General features: G+C 41.9%; 1 protein-coding gene across 5 annotated transcripts in view; it reads right to left on the bottom strand.

Annotated features, from left to right (window-relative positions):
• The window catches only part of KLHL29 (kelch like family member 29), a 389,016-nt gene that overhangs the window by 255,733 nt on the left and 120,474 nt on the right, over nucleotides 1-12,809 (bottom strand). The window lies entirely within an intron of this gene.

Here is a 12,809-nt window from a genome sequence, read left to right as displayed (position 1 = left end):
TAGCATTCACATGATGGTCCCATTACATCCTTGATTACTGTGGCCAGGCTAAACAGAGCCATTTGTTTAGAACTTTCCTTTCTTTTCTTCTGTATTAGCAGAAAAGTCCAACTTTTTTCACTGAATCCTATGATGTTCTGAAGGTGTTTTGAGTGTTCCTGAAGACTGCCTCTACTAATTCTTTAGAGACAGACTCTCCAGTGCATTTTGTTCAAAATTCTTAATACTCAGTTTTGAAAGATGTCCTTTCTTCCTTCTCTTGCTTTGGTCTTCATTCCTAAAGTTACAGTTTCTAGCAAAATTTTCCCACACAAGGTTACCCAGTTCCTTGTATTTTAAGACAATGATAAGCATTTATGTGGCACTCTTTGTCTTCAAAGCACTTTACAAACATTAAATATTTAATGCTCATGGCATCCCTCTTACTCTCAACCCCATTTTACAGGTAGGGAAAGAGGCTCACAGGTTAAGTGATTTTGTTTCAAGTCACATCACAAGTTACTGACAGATGTGAGACCAGAATATATGAGCTCCAATTCTTAGTCCCGTACTCAGAACTAGACCAGCCTTGTTCTTTCACTTAAAATAATTCAAATAATAATGAAAAACCTTGCTCTTGTTCAGAGAGAATTTATTTCGTTGGAGGTTCTAAATACAACACAAAAAAAAACCCACAGGAAAAACACCCCAAAATGACCCAAGAGGGCAACTACCAGCTTTGTAATCCATATCTTCCCTTGTTCTAGAGGGAAACCCACAATTGGACATTATCAGGAAAGGGGCCAGCATGTTTTCAGGCATTGATATTTAGCCATACACTCACACACACACATACATATATTCTCAACCACTGCCTAAACCAAGAACAGAGACCTTCCAGCCAGAGAAGAATTTGCAGTTTAAAAACTGAAGTACATTTCAAAATGGCATCACTAAAGAGCTTCAGTAGTTGATAAGAAGATTACAGTATATTCAATTGCACACAGCAAAAGCCTTTTAAAAGAAAGTACGGGAACAGTGAAGCCAGGCATTTGCAACTAGATAACACGGAGCTAATCGGGCAGTGCAAAAGGTGTGCCCTGCTGCAGGGAGCATGCAGGAGCCAGGCAGCTTTTGGAACTCATGTAATGAGGGGTTTTTTTTAGCTTTAACATTTTTCATAATCCAAGCAGGAGGTCTAAACACAGGCTGTATGCAACACTAACTGTATTTCCCTTTAACAGGCTCCTATGGGAACAAACGTTCAGTGTCAGGCTGGTACTATACGTCCATTTAATTGAGCTGAGAGAACTCTACTGCCCTCGAAGAAAGCTCATCTCTTCTCTCCGTGGATGTGACTATAGAACTAGCAGATAATATCTCACTCATTATTTATACAACCACGTAATTATCTCCCAGAGACTCCCCATTTTGTAGAAGTTTCTTTTTTGGAAATATCATCTGTTGGATGAATGGAAAGCCAAATCCAGCCTCAGACAGTGTGACACTGAGTGCCAGAGCATCCTTTGCTACCACACGTGGGAAACAGCACAGTACCACTCACATGCTCCTGACATTACACTGAATCTCTTTAAAATTTCTCTTGCAAAATGCAGGCACGTGTGCAAGATCAACAGTACAAAAAACACATTTAGAACTTTAGAGAAACATGGCAATGGTAGGAGCCAAACATAAAAAATAAATCTGCATATTGCACAATTAACTCTTCTGTGCCATTGGGTTCTGTCTTGCTGCTTACATTGCTCCAGTGCCACCAGATCCAAACACCCTTGACACCTGTTTAACCATAACAAAATCTTCTCAGGACAAGAGCTGTTCTTATTCCTCCTCTTCAGCTGGTGAGCTGAGGATGGAAAGAATATGGACCAAAACGAGAAGATGCCCTTAGGTAGGGAGAGCAGAGCTCAGACACGATATCCAATTCAAACACGTGCATAACCCCTCTGGGCTTATGCACCTCAGAGTCTGCAGTAAACCACATTATTGCTAATAAAGCTATTTAGGTGCCCAACTTCCTGCTGTTGTATAAACCAAAGGGAACATCATTTGGCCATTTATCACTGCAGGAATGCTGGAAATTCCCAAATGAGGTACCAATGCCCAAATCCTGTGGTGTCATGTCACAAGCCCCTCCAAAACACAGGGATGCTTTGAGCAGAGCACCAAGGGGAGGTAATACAGCGTGACTCATCCTGCCAGGGGATCAGGTTTCCAGCTTTGGCTCCCTATATAACGCAAGCACAAGGCATGACAGAAATCTGCTGGGCTCAGAGTTTCCATGCCAGGAACTGGATGCTGATGCACCTGGCATGGCCATGCTCAGCACTGGGGCTAAAGCTCTCTTTCAGGTGGTGCTGCCGGTTTTTAAGTCCAGATTTAGACCCAAGACAAGGAGTGAGTATAATCCTCTGCTCTTTGAGATGTCCTGGGTGACTCTGGGTGAGGCTCAACAGAGCGCTGGAGTTTGCTGGAGAGAGATAAGAAAAACAACCAAGAATGTGCCAAATGAACACCATGTCCCCACCACTGTTCTAACAGAGCTTTTGGGCAGGCTTAGCCAACCCCTACATCCCAGCCAAAGCTCATGAGAGAGGGCACTGGTGCTTCTGCAATTCAGCAAGTGTGCCATTACCTTCCTCAGGCAACCCCATGCTCAGCTACTGCATGAAGTACATGATTCTTCCTTCCTGCTCCAATGAAGGCTGGTTTGTTTTTTGGTTTTTGGTGGGTTTTTTTCCATTTAATTTTGAAGATTATAGGATTTACACAAATTCTGGTAAAATATTTTGTAGCATTGCCATGAAAGAGCAGAGTGGAGGCAAAACACACATATTATGAAAGCTCTAGCATTATAATATGTAGCTTTTCTGTTTTAAATTACATTGACCAGCTAAAGTACAGGTTACAAGAAAGTCTGCATAAAGTCATATTGTGTCAGTAATGCATATATGGAAGGAAAAAGAAACAACAATTTTCTGGTGCATTTTAATACACTTAGCAAAATAGCCAAGATTGAATTCCTTGCGGAATGAAAGCCAAACCTTATTCATGAAGTCACCGTGTGGTTTTTTTAGATGAGAAAAACAACTATGCACTTGTCACAACTAGGGAAATACCACATACCACTGGATTAAAGTCCTTTTCAGGAATGTACAAAACACAGTTTGCCGTTACCACCTTGTTTTAATCTTGAACCACTGGCTCTCTGAAGCAGCCAAGAAAACTTGACTATCATATTCGCTGGCCCTACAAGCCCTTTCAAAGGTACTGTGCCCAACCTCCCACTCTTCCAAAGCCACAACTCGAGGGTAGCTCAGGGCTCTCCTTCCTGGCAGCAGTGGGTCCCCAGAGGGACAGGAAAGGCTTGAGGAAAGCTCAGTGAAGGAGATCCCAAGTTAGACTGGAGGAGAGTTGGGAGGGTGAAGGGGCAACAATACCCCATCTTCAGATGCAGTTTAAAATTTGGGCTTTGCAGCCCCTTGCTGCCTTTCCCAGTTTTCTCCCCCAGGGTTACATAATCTTTCAATAAACTTTTCCCCTGTATTTTCACCACATCTCTCATTTCTACGCACCACCTTCCTTTCCACCATGTCCATGTCCCTTTCCCTCCTTGCTTCATGTCCAAGGAAGACCTTCCCTGCTTCTGAAACAAGATTGACTCAAATAGGTGGTTTGCAAAACTTTCTTTACTTGTGTACTCATACCTTTTTGACCTTGTTTTTTCCAACTTCAAATCCCTAAGTGAAATCATTAGGTGAGCAAGAGTGACCTGATGTACCAATAGCTTGGTAAGCTGACACCATTAAAAAGAAACAAAGGATTTGTATCCTATTCTCAGATGTAGAGAGGAGAAAACTGAGGTGAAGAAGCAGGAGGGAATGTAGTGGTGATAAAATGGAAGTGACAAGCTTATAATTTATTAAGTTTCTAAGCGTAGTTTCATCCAAAAACCAGGGGCAAAAAAAGTTCCCTCCCAAATAAGGTATTGAGCAGAAACCTTTAAGAGAACCAGCAACTCCATTCTGTTCCAATTCAGCTGTCTACAGCTAACCTTTCGCAGGGGACTTTAGTTTTGGACAATTAATTTTATTAGCTTAGAAGGGAAAATGTAAGCAACCAGCAGGAAAACCTGCCGATCGACCAACCATTTCTATTTGTGATGGAATTCATGGAGTTAATCCCACAGCGCAGTTTGTTCCAGGAGCATCCCTGCCACATCTCAGTGCTTGGGTGCAAAAGGAGGGCCAAAACAGGAGATTATGATTTTGTAGGTAAAAACAAAGCCCTGGCTCTCAATAGAATCATTTTAAGGATGGCATACATTAACTTATTCTCTTCTGCACTGCCTCTGCATAGCCGCTGCTGGCAATGTGACAACATATAAGCACTGAATGTTGTGCTTAGTAGCTTAAGAGCTCCAAGACAGATTGTCATTTTGCTCATTCTTCCTGGGCCAAAATGTGTTTTCCTGGAAAAAAAAAAATAAATCCCCTCTTCCCAAAACAAATACATACCCCTCCCTCCCCCGCAGTCATCTTCAATTTTCGAGAAGAATTGGAGTGGCACCACCCTTGGAGGAGGCAAAGTAGGGAACACATCCTCAGGAGGTTTTTATTCCAGACAGAGAGCCTCTCCCCAAGACAGCGTTTTGCCAACACATGGAGAGTTTTGAAAATGAAGGCAAAAGGCTGCCATTTGAGTGAATTCAATGGGAAGGCAGCACGGCGCACGGAGCACCGGGGCAATTTGCTCTTGGCAGCCTCTCTCGCTAAGTAGGTGGGCTGCGCTCAGCGCCAATTAGGGGCTGACGCTTTTCCTCAGGTACAATGCGCCGCGACACGGCTCGGACTGCTCCTCCCTCCCTGCATCTGTGTTTACTGTGGCTGCTCATTTTCCCCGTTGGCAAGGGGGATGTTTAATAAAGCAGGCCGTTCCCCAGCTACAAAGGCGCTATATCATCCTTGGGTGTATGTACACATATGGTATGAAATTGAATGCAGCTAAAAGTCAAAGGAACTCCTGCCAGAATTTTTTGATGGCAGCATTGTAAAAGCGACGTTGGGGCATGATGCTGTTCTGTGTTTTCTGATACTGGGTGAAAAGGGGAGAGACAGCACGGTGGGTTTAGCTCTGAAGCTAAAAGGGGATCATAAGAACGGAGAAAAAGCAGCAATATTCAGATTTCTTAATTCCCTGTTCCCAGTTCAAGGTCTAAGTTTTGTTTTGGCTTGTGCTGCTCTACAAATGGAGCCAAAGAAGTTCTCGATCCAGCTTTTGATTTCCTGCTGTGCTACGCTACAGGAATGTTCACATCTAGGCTCTGCTTTGGTCCTGTCTCTAATTAAGGCAGCTTATTTTTGCAAACATGCTACCTGAGACCTGCTGATGTTGCTTCAGGTCATGCAGCCATGCTTCAAACTGCTTTCTAATACCTAATAGTGCCACAGTGATATGCTCAGCTTATTACTGTAACAGAAGCAGTTGGGTCATGGTATTCTCTGCAAAATACTTCTGTAATGGAGTGGATTAATTTAATGAATGCCATTTACTGCAGCAGAAGTGACAATGATTTGATGTTTTGTTACAATTAAGACTCATTAGCCAGTGACTTTTTTCTTAGTTGTCTGACACCATAATAGATGTAACACATGTCAGATACAAAAGTTCTGAACTTCTTTCTAGTCATTTCTAATAAATGTGAAGGAAGTGAGAATGAAAGTCTCGGTACTGGGCTGCTTGAAGTGACCTGCTTGAGGGATGCCACATCCACCTCCCTGCCTGAACTACCCAGAGGAAACTGCATCCACTTCCAGGAAATCACTGGATCATACTTGGCATTGAAACTTTCATTCAAGCAGCTGGAAGTTTAATCCAAAACATGCCACCACCTGGCTAAGACACAAAAAGGCTTTTGAGACAGAGCCAGGTCTTGATGTTCTTAACAAGATCCCAGAGCTCTGCCAAGACAGGAATCCCTGCACTGGAGAATCTGCTTCTGGAGGGCCCACTGTGCTCTGCCACAGGACTGATGGAAAACTCAAATTCGATTTTAGTAACAATCTCTCCTTTCTCAGTCAGTAACTGAATGCTGAGGAATGATCCCCATGCTCTTCTACCAATGCACACAGGAACACACTTCCTTTGCTTTTGCAAATCCTGAACAGCAGTATGCAGAACACTCAACCAGAAACAAAATCCCCTGATAAAGAAAAAAAAACACACTGCCAAGAGAAAACAATATTGGTAAAACCAATGTCACTGGACTCCAGGTTAAGTTTTCAGGCTACAAGAAGCCAAAAGAGTATTTTTGCAGATGCAGCATTCCCCAGCCTTGCTGGGGACACAAGATCACACTCAGCTGTACAACCTGCAAACATATCTTACTCAGCACAGAGGGAAGCTACCAAACTAATTTAATTGTCTAAGTCAGTAGCATTTAAAATCTGGATAGCACAAATGGTATATATACTTATAAAAAACCCTCATCACTTCACACATATCCCCGAAACCCTCAGAAAGGCCTATAAACGGAAAAAAAATTAATTTAAAAAAGAAAATTAGGTATTAATTGAAGAAAAAAAACCCTTAAAATTACAAATTATGTATTATTTCTTTAATATTCAGCAATGATATTTTCTAAAATGTTTTCTAAATAATTGATTTTTTTCTTTAATCAAGAAAAGGAAACCTAAAATTTTTATCTTTTAGTCATGTGAAAGTAATCATTTTGTTTCACTAGGTGCTGTTTAGAAGATCATTTCAGAATATGAGGCTGTGAGTGAATAAACCAGCAACAGTAAAATGCACACGCCCCAAAAACAAGTGCAAAAGAAACATGAGAAGTGGCTTATCTGCCTTTGAAATCTAGCATAAGAAACACAAAAAAAATTTGGAAAGCTAGGAAGTCAAGAGAAAAAATCACCACCATGTCTTGCTGTTCTTGCACAAATTCAGTACCATGCCCTCCCTTCTACCTGGGATGGACACACAGACATAAAAACACACAGTGTTGCCAAAATTCACAGCTGATGCTGCTGATGACTCCTCGGGACTGGCAGATCAAGCCCTGGTAATCTTAAGATGGAAGAGGAGAGCAACAAGTAGGAGAGAGGGATGAGGTGACTCAGCAGGCAAAAGTGGAAGCCTGAAACTCAGATATATTTGACAGCAAAAAGCATCATGTGAGGAGTGCTTTAAAGCTTCTCCCACCCATAGGCTTCTCCAGCCCTTCTGAGCACGACTTTGGCAGGAAAGATTCTCCCTAAAACTCCTTGCAGAAATGGGTATTTCGACACTGCTGACTGAAACCTGAAAACGAGCCGTTCATGCAAATTCCCAACTCGTTCCCACCTACATGCAATCTCTGTTAACTCTCCCTTGCAGAAGCAAACCTGAGCAGTAATGAGCAGTAATGTGCTAATGAATGGAATAAAAAATCTGGTTTTCCCTTCTATTGTAGAGTGAGGATAAAAATCACACTCCTGCTCCCTCAACCCATGCCAGAAGAGTTATAACCCCATGAAAATCACTTGAGTTAAAGATAAGCTGGGAGCTTCAAGTTTATATTCATTTTTATCAAATCCTTGAAACTGCTTCATGGGGTTTATTTTAATAGGTATTTCTACTAACAATAATAACCCCCCTTATCTGTACTAAGGAAGAGAAAAAAGCAGATTGCATCATAAATCTTAGTCATGCCAGCTAATAATCTTCAAAATCATCCTTTTAACACGGATGGCACCTATTAAGTCAAAGCACTTTTATCCTGCCGGTTTAGGAATACAGTCTCATCCCAGCTCCCGTTATGAAAATGAAAGATTTTCAACAAACTGCACTGGCAGCTGCAGAATCATAAAATCCTTCAAGGGCCTGTGAAGCTGAGCTGTAAGCATGGCACCCCTTATCTGTAATTAGGGAAAGGAGAATAAAATCTCTAGAACACTCTGTTTAACCCCCCAGCCCCTCACTGCAGGGCTTTGTACCTGGGTTTCTAGTAAGAGAGTTTTAAGTATCAGCTGCAATGTAATCTTGTTTATTAAAAGCAGAAGAATTATGGCAATGACTGTATCAAATCTGAACTACAAAAAGGAACATGTATTTGCAGTCTTTTTACATAAGGCACACTGATAAACATCATTTATTTCACAATTGCCTATGATATGCCATACAATGTACATTTATATATGTTTAAAGCAATTTTATTCCAAGAGATGTATATCTGATTTCGGTGGAGGGTATGTTTTCCAAGATGCATTAAGGTCTAACTAAATTTATTTTTTAAAGGAAGAAGAAGTGCAACTTATTACAACAGTGCAAACTATTATTGTCATAACAATGTAAAGTACCCATGGATTTAATACTACAATGCTCTATTCATCACAATCTCATTTGGCAATAGTGTCATTTCACAGTATTTTATTATCCAAACATTTCTCCAAGCATGATGCCATCTCACAGCAGAGGTGAAAAAACCAGGGCACATTCACTCCAAAGTATGTGAATTGTAGTTCTTTATCAAATCCTTTGAAAATAAATACAGTCACTCCACCAGCATTTCATTCTTCTTCCAAATATAGTAAGGATGCAAAGTTTTCAGCTCTAGAGCATGGAATATATCATAAAAGCAGAGTAGATTATGATCTTGGCAAGATGGAGAAATTGAGGCAGGGAGTGAGTGACCTACTCAAGTCCCAAACTACATGATGGACAGAGTGACACAAGAGGTTTGAGATTCAAGTCCAGCCACTCATGCCCAAGCATAATCTTGGGAATTACCACTGATGCTCAGTGCCTGCTACACCCAAACTACAAGTACCCCCAAGCAATAAGGGACCCTAAACATGAGGGAGCAGTCGGGGAGCCATTCTTGAGTAAGCAGATGGGCAGTATCTTTCTATCACTCATGTAACTGCCCAGTGTAACACAGAATTCCAGGTCCAAATAGGATCTTATGTCACACGACTTAAATCATTCAAAAGAAATTTCCACCATGAGGGTGAAAAATCGGATCCAGACATATCCATAGAAATGTAAATGCCAATACTGAGTGTGAAAGTATGAACTCTCAGATATCCTCTAAATGCCCCTTTTTTGAAATCCTGAGGGCTTTCATAGTTTAGGCACTATGAACTATAGTGCTGAAATTATTAAACTGGACGTTCTTACCACCTTTCTTCCAGCCCTAAACCCCCCTGACATACATGCCATGCACCTCAGAGCTCAGACCATGCCATCCTCTCCTGCAAAACCCTCCACGAGGCTGCAGCTCCCCAGGCTCACTTTGGGGACACGAACTCTTCACCCCCACCCAAGCCTCCCCCTCTCTCCCTGCTCACTGGCTGCTGTCAGATTTGCTGCTCTCCTGCAGCGCCCTTCCCACATCTCCCTCTCTCAGATCTCGCTGCGATCATGGAGCCTAGCAACGTTAATCTGCCACTCATTTATCATATTTCAAGCTCAGATATACAAATCCGCTTTCCTTTGTCTGTTTGGATCGTTGCGATTCCGCTTTATGGTCTCGATTCCTCTCTTCTAGTCCTTTGCTTATGGGCTGTTGTTTATTATTATTTTCCTATCTGGAAGTTAATCTCTCTGAAGCCAGAGTCCTTGCCGCTGCCTTGCTCCGTTCAGCATGAAGCGGCTGCTCTGTCAGGGCTTGATAAACCATTTGTCATTCAGGCGGTGGATAATGCGGCTGCACACATGCCCATTTTAAGCAGCATATACTAAAAGCACTGAGAATAAAAGTGTTAAAACACCACTGAAAGATTTATAAATACATGTGGATTTTTTTTCTCCTGGAGAAGGACTGAAGGCAGGAGTTGTTTTGCTGGGCCAGGCTTGAAGAGGTATTTAAAACTTGCAGCTCCTTGTTGTTCCAATAAGGGCTTCAGTGACCCTGGGTTTCAGGTAGAAGTCCCCCTTTTGACACCTCCAGCTGGACAACAATAATTACAATGACACACCGAAAGCCAGGAACTTCAATTCTTTCTCAGCTCCTTTCTCCAGTTAACACTTCTCTTTGTTGTCCACCCGTGACTGGAGGTCAAGTCAGTGAATGGCTGGGAGGGGAACAAGCATTAAGGACCAACCTTAACCACAACCTTTTCTCCCTCTACATCCTGGCAGCAGCAGGGGTGGCTGTGGCAGCTCCCTGCAGGTTAAACAGAAACTTCCCTTTGACACTAATCATTTGGTTGTTCTGTGAATCCTTTGGACATCCCACTCTGTGTCACATCACTGTCTGAGGAATTATTTCTACTTTCACACCATCTTATCTGCCATCTGACGTGGTCAATACTTGTATGTTAAATATCTCACAGCACAAGGGAGACTTAAGAGACATGAACAGCTCCTTGCTTTAATTCCTGCTGTGCAGGAGAATTATGGCTCCATTTGGAGATTTCTGAGGTGCCAAAGAAAGGGAACTTTCCAAAACATTTGTTGGATACTCTCCTAGCAGCTTGCCCCAGGAGGAGCTGGAGAGAAACCATTCTCCCATCTCAGCTGTCCACAACTGTCAGTCCAGCTAATGGGCTTTTAAGATCATTTTAAGAACATAAAAGCCAAACCACCAAACCCAAACCAGAGACAGCTAAAGCAAATTATGTGTTCTAAACCAGAGTTTTAACTTGAGTTCCCTGATTACTTCGTCACAGGCATGTTGGGATGGCTATGGGCAAACATAGCCAGAAACCAGGATACAGAAGGACAAAATTTCATTTTCAGAGATTGCAGGAGATTTGTGGTAAGCAAAGGCTGCTTGAGACCCTCAGGGAGGAAAAAAAAATTAAAAATCAAAACAACTGTGTTCAGGTGTTATGAAGTTCTCCTTGATATTATCACCAACAGGCAGAAACCTTCCAAAAGCAGAGGCTGTGAGGAAAGTGCCGTGGGGGTCTGGAAAACATGGAGACCAGGGCAAGCACAGAGTTAGCAGGCATTTTATACCAGCCACTTTAATTTCACCAGGAAAATCTGGGACTTCATCAAAGCAAGATATGCAATACATTTGAATCTTTTTTGTTCCTTTTCTTCTTCTTCTTCTTCTTTTTTTTTTTAATTTTTAATGAAGTCTAACCTTTGCTTTTCCCTTTTTACTTGTGACAATCTGAGAAAAAATGACAAGGAGGTCCAAGAGTTTTTTTAATGTGCTTCTAACATTTTACCTATGGGAGTAAAACTGCAAATGCTTGAAATGAATTTTTCAGTTAATACATTAGAACCAGTATTAAAAAAAAAATTGAAAATAAACAACCTCCCACCCTTATTACTGCCATGGAAATGCAGGTGGGCATTCAGGTTTCAAAACCAAATTGGCCACAATTTTTTTTTTTTTGGAAAGTGGGTTTTTACTATCTCAATACAGGCTATATTTATTCTGAAATTAAGGCCATCCATACACAAACTTGCACAACTATAATTAAACTCATTTTTTGAAGTCCAGTTTAATTACTTTGGTGACAATACTTGCATATCAGCTTTTAGTTTTATAACTAATTAAAAATGAAAAATTTACCTTTTGGAAAGCTCTTTCCTTGAAGTAATTTGCATTTACAACAGGCATCCAGTTACAGTTTCTAGTATGGGCTAGCTATCTGCTTCTGCCATGGAAAGACACTAAAAATATCTGCTTTAAATGAAAATTAAACCATCCCTCAAACTATTCTTACATGCCTTTTCACAAGCATTTTACTTTGTATCTGGAACATTCCCATATATTACAACATACATCAGGGACACCCAGAGGTTTGGATGGCCAGTCTAGTTGACAATTATATCAGACTGAAAGCTGAACAATAAAGCAAACGAAGAAGTAAAATACAATGTACATCCCACTGTTTGCTCCTTGCAGGTTTTACCAGACAACTGGACTATAAAACCCAATCTCTTTAATCTTCTTTGAAATCTGAAGACAAATTCTAGTAATTTTTGGCAGTGTTCACAGAAATATTTCTTTTCCTAGTAAAAGCTATGTGAGGTCGTGGAAGAATAGGGTCAGATGCGGTTTGTGAAACCTGGATACAGCTTTGGCATTAACAAGTCTACTCCCTCTGTATCACACCAGGGGATGTCAAGGTTCCTTCCCTAAGTGCATTAAAAATGAGGCTCACGCTACCACTGCGCTGTGTCAATTATGTGTATTTTGTCCGAATGCTGTAAAAGTGATACTGCTATTTCTGATCTGCTGAAGTGGTTTTTAGTTCCTTCTCTTCAAAGTAATCTTATACTGATTTCTCAGTCAGTACTTGTGAAACCCAAGGTAGGGGAGAAAGGCTGGTGAGCAGGTCTAATGTATGCACATCAATTTTTAAATAGTTTTTTTACATTCCTGGGATGAAAGCGCATGCGGCTTGGCTCATTTAGCAAAGTCACAACATCCCCCAAAGTCTCCTTCCCCCAGCTACAGCTGTGTCACTGGGGCTGTCTCACTGGCAATCTCAAGCCTTATCAAGGTCAAGGGCTGCAAGGCAGGAGCCTGGTGATCCTTCAAACGGCTGTGCAGAGATTACTTCCCCTCACTGCTTGCCCTCCCCGTTCTCCACTCTATCAGCATGTGCATCTCAGCTCTCCGTGCTCTCTGGGGCTGGTATCCCCTCTGTGCCCCTGGCATGCTGACTCCACCTTTGATCAGCCATGTCAGCCCTCTCCAGCTCAGCACAGCGCTCCAGTGCCACTCATCTGCAGCCCACAGTCACAGAACAGCTCGTTCCAGGGCACAAGAATGCAAAACCTCTCCCTCCTTTCAAGATGTTTGGTGCCATGCTCAGAAGATGTGACAATCCGACGCAGGGTGTGCTCTGGCTCCT

The sequence above is a fragment of the Lichenostomus cassidix genome, chromosome 3 (assembly GCF_008360975.1).
Source record: "Lichenostomus cassidix isolate B80296 chromosome 3, HeHo_3.0, whole genome shotgun sequence".
Taxonomy (NCBI): domain Eukaryota; kingdom Metazoa; phylum Chordata; class Aves; order Passeriformes; family Meliphagidae; genus Lichenostomus; species Lichenostomus cassidix.
This window is presented reverse-complemented; position numbering and strand designations above follow the sequence as displayed.